Source organism: Cucurbita pepo, unplaced genomic scaffold (genome assembly GCF_002806865.2).
Source record: "Cucurbita pepo subsp. pepo cultivar mu-cu-16 unplaced genomic scaffold, ASM280686v2 Cp4.1_scaffold000165, whole genome shotgun sequence".
Taxonomy (NCBI): domain Eukaryota; kingdom Viridiplantae; phylum Streptophyta; class Magnoliopsida; order Cucurbitales; family Cucurbitaceae; genus Cucurbita; species Cucurbita pepo.
In genome coordinates, this window is record NW_019646445.1 from 47,206 (window position 1) to 54,705 (window position 7,500).

The following is a 7,500-nucleotide window of genomic DNA, read 5'->3' on the forward strand; positions in this document are numbered from 1 at the left end:
CCAGCACTGAAAACCGTCTTTACATTGGATGGTTTGGTGTTTTGATGATCCCTACCTTATTGACCGCAACTTCTGTATTTATTATTGCCTTCATTGCTGCTCCTCCAGTAGATATTGATGGTATTCGTGAACCTGTTTCTGGATCTCTACTTTACGGAAACAATATTATTTCTGGTGCCATTATCCCTACTTCTGCAGCTATCGGGTTGCACTTTTACCCAATTTGGGAAGCAGCTTCCGTTGATGAATGGTTATACAATGGTGGTCCTTATGAGCTAATTGTTCTACACTTCTTACTTGGTGTAGCATGTTACATGGGTCGAGAGTGGGAACTTAGTTTCCGTCTGGGTATGCGTCCTTGGATTGCTGTTGCATATTCAGCTCCTGTTGCAGCTGCTACTGCTGTTTTCTTGATCTACCCAATTGGTCAAGGAAGCTTTTCTGACGGTATGCCTCTAGGAATCTCTGGTACTTTCAACTTCATGATTGTATTCCAGGCTGAGCACAACATCCTTATGCACCCATTCCACATGTTAGGTGTAGCTGGTGTATTCGTCGGCTCCCTATTCAGTGCTATGCATGGTTCCTTGGTAACTTCTAGTTTGATCAAGGAAACCACAGAAAGAAAATGAATTTTGTTCAGTTCCATCCAAGCTCGATTTTGTCTGAATCTTCGTGGAAGAATAAAAAGCGGTTCACCAGCCACTACATCTGTGGATCCCACCAGGGTCGCGAAGTGTAAAGATCTGGTCTTTGCCAACCGTCGTAAGAACAACAAAATCGATTGTGTCTTCAACACTATAACTATAGGTGGGACCAGTTGTGGGGGCATGCTCTAGAAAAAGATACCTTCCATTCTCTTGTCTCCGGTTCCGGAGCTTCTCTTCAGTTGTTGAGTCTGAAGAATCAAAGGAAAGAACAGATGAGAGACCGTAAAATAGCTTTAACGAGTTTACTGTTCCAGAATAAATAGGAAAAGGGGCGAAGCCACAAGACCCAGTTCAAGAAGGTTCCGGTTCAGGAGGTAATCTCAGCCTAATCACTAGGCGTTCTCCTTTTCTTTGACTCTATCTACTATTACAATCAGTTCTTGTGTGTGAGTTATTCTGTGACCAAAGACTAAAGATGAATGAGAGTGAACTCCGTAACCTATGGATGGAAAAGGAGGTTCATTGGATACATTTTGAAGTTAGATTCATTTGGTGGATACATGTATTAGCTAGATTCATTATTTCAGATTTGTTACATGAATGGCCATGGAGGATGTTCCAAAAGAAGGCCTNTTTCTCTTTCTCCCGAGGAACCTATACTATATGAGAGTTTACAGGGTAGGCCGATCGATTCTTCGGAGGTAAAGCACTCTCTTTTCTTTCTTTTCTTTTTCCTATTTATTGAAAATATTATTCTTCTCTTTGTTTTTCTTTCCTGCTGTAAGGGTGTTCTGGAGCAAGCCTGCTTCCTTCTCCTTCGGTAGTGATAGTAGCTTCAAAGGAATTGGTAATATTGACTTGGTCTTGGTCTTTGCATCGATGTTTGGCAGGGCGGGTGAGTGAACCAAGCGGGTTTTTCCTTGTCTTATCGAACCAGCGTATGCGCATTCCTCCTTTGATGACTCCCAGTGAGTGTATAAAGCCTCAATTTGCCGATGTGGATTGAAGAAAGGAAGTTGGGGATAGACATAGATCCTTCTGCCTATCCGGAGTGTTGGAAAGAGGAAACAAGAAGAAATTCATTAGCCGCTTTTACAGCCGAAAGCAAGAAACCTGAACCTATCCTTTCTTTACAGTAAGGGATATTAAATTCATCATTAGGAGCTTTGAAAGACTGAACAGAAAAAGAGCTAGCTACTGAACCTGATTGAACTTCTCTTTCTCTGATCTTACTCCGGAACAGGAATGAAATCCGGGAGACAAGACAAAGACTCCTTCTTTCTCCTCCCCGGCTGGCTCCTATTTATTCCGGAACTGTAAACAAATTCAAGGATGTTCGCTGCGCTCCTTCCCCTGAACTCAATCACTTGAGGATGAGGATAACCTCGGTCTCTTTTCTCTTTCTTCTCCTTTCTTGATTGAACTTACTCTCCTGTAAGAAACAAGCAAGAATGATCCTATTCAAAGACTCGGGCCGCTAATGTACTCTCTCTTCACCTATTTCTTCTTTCACGAGGTAAACTGGATGGAGGGAGGATGATTCTTTCACTTACTCTCTGGTAAGAAAGGAAAGACTTTCGATGAATGAGACGGAACGGAACTACTCGCCCTATTCTATTGGTCTCATTGCTTCTGTCCTTTACTTTACGGGAGAGGAAAGACTCAATCAAGATGAATGAGAGTGAAGACTCAACGATTCAGTCTCCTTAACTCCTTGTTCACCTCTCCCTATCGGTTGAACAATTCTATTTCATTCACTGAGTGAGTCAGAATCTATTTGTCTCTTTATTTATTCTTTCCCTGGGTAAATGGGCTGGATGAGAGAACCGATATTCCCTGATGTTATTGTGAGTTAAAGGAAGTGATCGTGAACCTCTATTCCTGGAGCTACTGAATGAAAGAAACCCTTTTCCCGGAACGAACCTGAACTCCTTAGCCGCTTTGAAAGCCGAAACAAGAAGGAAATGGAATGACTAAATCCATGAAAAGATCTATTCTATCTCTATAGATAGGGGAAACCCAGAGAGCTTGACTTTAAGATAGCTAAGACTAAGATAGCTCGGGCAAGCAACTCCTTTTTCTTTATTAATGATCCCTACTTGACTTATGAACCTTTGACTGATGTAACTCGGTCTCGTGGTTGAACCTCTTCGCCCTACGGGTCTCAGGTCTTCGCCCCTTTCCCTTACTTATTCAGGCCTTTACTTTAGTTAGGTGAGCTCGCGTAATCGTAATAATAAAGTAAGCACAACTCAACNGGATAAAGGATCCCCTCAACAAGTAAAAATCTTTTTCAATTGTCTCAATAACTAAACTAGATCAGAATGAAGAATTGAAATAGATTCTAAAGGAGACAGGCAAAAATTAAGGGGTTAGAGACCGCTCAATAAATGAAATGCTTAAGCTTAAGGGTTGTTTTCCTTTGAGTGAGAGTTATACAACTTGAGTTATGAGGATAAGAATGAGTTTTTTTTTTTTTCAAAAAAGAATAAAAAATAAACAAAAGAATCAGAAAAAAGGTATTTAAATCATAGTCTAATTGATTTCATAATCTATGAATCCATTTGACATTAATTAGAATTCTATACATGAATTTGAATTTCCTCGAGCCGTACAAGGAGAAAACTTCTTATTCGGTTCTGGGGGAGGGGGTATTGTTAATTTACATCTATCCTAATATTTACGGTATGAGTCATGAAAGCGAAAATCTGTGTCTAAGGCTTCATTCATTCCAAGAGACACAGTTTGTACTTACGTCCAAGGTTTCTTGTGTTCCAAGCGACATAGTCTGAACCTACATCCATGGCTTTATGCATTCCCTATGATACAACCTGAAACCTACACCCAAGGCTTCTTACAATCAAAGCGGTGTAGTCTGAAACCTACATCCAAAACTTTTTACGTTTCAAGTGACTTAGTATGAAGAACTCATACGTTCCGAGCGGTGTAGTCTAAATACCTACGTTGAAGGCTTCATACGTTCTGAGCACTATAGTCCAAATACCTATACCCAAAGTTTCATACGTTCTGAGAGATGTAGTTTGAAACCTACATCCAATACTTTTTATGATAAGAATCACGGTGCGGAGAGCTCAATTGATTTCAAACCTGTCGCATTAGCCACTCAAGCACATCAACATTTATTAGAAAGAACTATGTTTAATTTCATAAATTATGTAAAAGTTAAATGGTCAATTTGACTTATTCTTTTGTGGAGATTAAAGGGGATCGGGAATAAATCTCGTCCACAAACGTCTCGAATAAATCCCATCCACAAACATCTTTTGTTGGAAGACTATAAATACCCACAATATGTTATGTTGTAACGACCCGAAATTTTCTACTTAATTTAAGGTCGCTACTGTATACATACCATAAACATTGAATGCGGAAGACTTCATTTAAATTCCATAAAACATAACCTTTAACTTAAAACCCAGCCATGGACTTACGTGTTTCGAAAATAACAGTTAAGTGGCTATCCAACCAACCATTCAATCGGCTGACAAGGATTCATTCTATCTTTACCCTATTGAAACAGGAAAGACGAAAGAAGAATCAATGAGAGTGAACTGGAAGGAAAGACTAAAGATTCATTCTATCTTCTGTCTATTTTGAGGATTAAAAAGTCTATCTCTCCCTTATCTTTTTTTATTAAAAAGTGTATATTTACCCTATTTTTAGGGATCAAAGTCTATCTTTACCCTATTTTGAGAGATAAAATGCTATCCTCTGTCTATTTCTAGGGATAAAAGTGTACTTTTACCCTATTTTTAGGGATCAAAGTCTATCTTTACCCTATTGAAACAGTAAAGACTATTTATGACTGAGAGTTCACTGTCAGTAAATCCTCAAGAGGGCCTTAGGACTCAAGAATTTTACTCCGAGTCTAGGAACCATTAGTCCGGGTAAGGCCTTCCTTTATATATTTCAGTATAGTAGCGGGGCATTAGCGCAATCAATCAATGGAGCAAGGAGAGGGGAGAAGCTGACAGACCGAGGGGAAGGAGAAAGAAACAAACCAAACAAATAGGAAGAGGGAAGGGATTCAATGAATTGACTCAACCGGAATGGAAAGGATAGGGACAAGGGATTGAGCGAACGAAGCAGCTTTACCAACTGAAAGAAAGAAGAAATTCATTAGCTTACTGGAAAGAAAAGAAAGAAGAAAGACTCAACCTCAGGAACCTAATACGACCTTATTGAGGTAAAGCTAGAATCAGAATCAGATATTCCATTTACTACATGAGAGTACAGAAAAGGAAGAAGATGAAAGATGAATGAGAGTGCACTGGAAGGAACCCTCTTCTCTCCTTTCCAGTCTTCTGCCGCTTCGCGCGTTCGCCTCATAAACTCGGGCTCACCGCTTCGTGCCTCTTCTCGTTGAGCTTTTTCTCCCCTCTCCTCTTCTCATCGAGTTGCTTTGCCCCTCGCGAGAATAAAAAATAAACAAAAGAATCGGAAAAAAGGTATTTAAATCATAGTCTAATTGATTTCATAATCTATGAATCCATTTGACATTAATTAGAATTCTATACATGACTTTGAATTTCCTCGAGCCGTACGAGGAGAAAACTTCTTATACGGTTCTGGGGGGGGGTATTGTTAATTTACATCTATCCCAATGAGCCGTTTATCGAATCATTGCAATTGATGTTCGAGCCCGAAGAGAAGGAAGAGATCTTCGTAAAGTGGGTTTTTATGATCCGATAAAGAATCAAACCTATTTAAATGTTCCTGCTATTCTATATTTCCTTGAAAAGGGTGCTCAACCTACAGGAACTGTTCATGATATTTTAAAGAAGGCAGGGGTTTTTACAGAACTTCACCTTAATCAATAACCGAAATTCCATTAATGAAATAAAAAAAAGAGGGTGTGGATAACTTGTATATAGCTTTGGCTAACCTTTTCTTTATTATTTCCCCCCTCTCTTGTTCTATTCATACTACACTTATTACCTTAAAATTCCGTCTTCGATAACGACAAAAATATATTTTTTTTTTTTTTTAGTGATAGAAATTGATCTAAGATGAATAGAAAAAAGATCAATCAAGTGACTAAATGAACTAATTGGTTCTATAGGATATACTATAAATAAAAATTAGTACATTCCCCCATCGATGGGGTTATTTTGTTGCAATTCTATGAACAAATAAAAAAAAAAGGGGGGATTCCGTTTTTTTAGTTATTTATATTTATGGATTGAATAAACCCGATATATTTTTTTCTACTTCTTCCTTAATTTTGTCTTTCGCCTACATCTTTTATGTCTATCTATGTTGATTATCTCTATAGTGCCAATCCAAGTCCGTAGTTTTTTGAATTCTTTTCTCTTATTTTAATCTAATTTATTAGAATATTTTCTCTTATTATATTTTGTTATCTTTATCTATTTAAATAAAAAAATAAATATATTTATTCAATTCAAATTGTTATTTCCATGTGGTTTTTATTCATTTATAATTCTTTTATTTTCTCCATTGTAGTCGGTTTTCACTATTCACATTCATATTGACAACAGTGTATCAAACAAATATAATCCGATCGTGTATAAATGAAGCTAGTTATCTCCGTTTCAGGACCTTTGCTTTTCACGCACATGATGGTCTCATTGTATTTTCTGTGATACAAAAAGTTACTTTTGTGTGATATAAGAAGTTTTTTTTATTTGGAATATTTTGATTACGTGGTGCAATTTAATTTCTTTTGTTATTTTGATTCCGATTGTATCTACACAGAAAAATTTTTTCTATTTTTGGGGTTGCTAACTCAATGGTAGAGTACTCGGCTTTTAAGTGCGGCTAGCATCTTTTACACATTTCTATGAAGAAACAGATTCGTCCATACTATCGGTAGAGTTTGTAAGACCGCGACTGATCCTGAAAGGAATGAATGGAAAAAGCAGCATGTCGTATCAATGAAAAATTCTAGTAATATTTTTACCTTACTAGATTAGGCCAAACCTTGTTTGAATTCTTGATGCGGAAAAAAAAAGTCAAGTCAAGTGGGGTGGGTCGAATGAATAAATGGATAGAGCCCTATGCTCCAATTATAGAGAAATAAAAAGTAACGGGCTTATGTTCTTAATTCGAATGATTACCCGATCTAATTAGACGTTAAAACTATATTAGTGCTTGATGCGGGAAGGACTTTTCTTATGAGTGAGTTATTGATTTCTAAGTCCTAACTATTAGTTACTCTACATTATGGGGTAGAGGGGAATGTGTAGAAGAAGCAGTATATTGATAAAGAATTTTTTTCCAAAATCAAAAGAGCGATTGGGTTGAAAAAATAAAGGATTTCTAATCATCTTTTTTATCCTAAAATAAAAACCCATTAGATGGCAAAAGAAAAGAGAGGATAGAGAGTCCGTTGATAAGTCTTACCTATTTACAGGGTATCTATTATTATTTTTACTGTAATACCTTGTTTTGACTGTATCGCACTATGTATCATTTGATAACGTAATAAATCCATTATAGTATCCCCAGTTCAAATCAAATTTTAAATGGAGGAATTTCAAGGATATTTAGAACTTCAGAAATCTCGGCAACGTGACTTCCTATACCCACTTATCTTTCGGGAGTATATTTATGCATTTTCTCATGATCATTTTTTAAATGGATCCATTTTTTTGGAAAATTCTGGTTATGACAAAAAATCCAGTTTACTAATGGTAAAACATTTAATTACTCGAATGTATCACCAGAATCATTTTTTTTTTTCCACTAATTATGACAAAAATCCATTTTTGGGGTACAAAAAAAATTTGTATTCTCAAATGCTATCCGAAGGGTTTGCAGTCATTGTGGAAATTCCATTTTCCCTAAGATTAGTATCTTCCTTAGA